Raw genomic sequence first — 406 nt, forward strand, 5'->3', positions numbered from 1 at the left:
AAGATGGTGCAAATCGGTAGATTTCAGCTATCATTTGTTGATTTTAGTCTTTCAAAAACTTTTAAAATTATTCAGACCCATTTGTTTATTAGGATATGTGACACAATTTTGGAGACATACTTCTCACAAATATCACTAATATTAATGATTAGGAATGAAGAAAAGAAATTAGTAATAAAATCTACCAAGTTTTATTCCTAAGTATCTTTGACCAAATTTAAACATCTTACAATTACATACAAACACATTTTTACAACTAGGAACGTAATTAAATAAATGTTACGTTATTTATTATTTATAATAAGAATTTGAACTTACCGGAAATTTTTGAGATCACAATGATAAGTTTCATTTGAAGTAAACATAAAATTTCAAAGTTGTTGATATTTTCAGAAAAAAACTAATA

This window comes from Schistosoma haematobium, chromosome 5 (assembly GCF_000699445.3).
Source record: "Schistosoma haematobium chromosome 5, whole genome shotgun sequence".
Classification (NCBI taxonomy): Eukaryota; Metazoa; Platyhelminthes; class Trematoda; order Strigeidida; family Schistosomatidae; genus Schistosoma; species Schistosoma haematobium.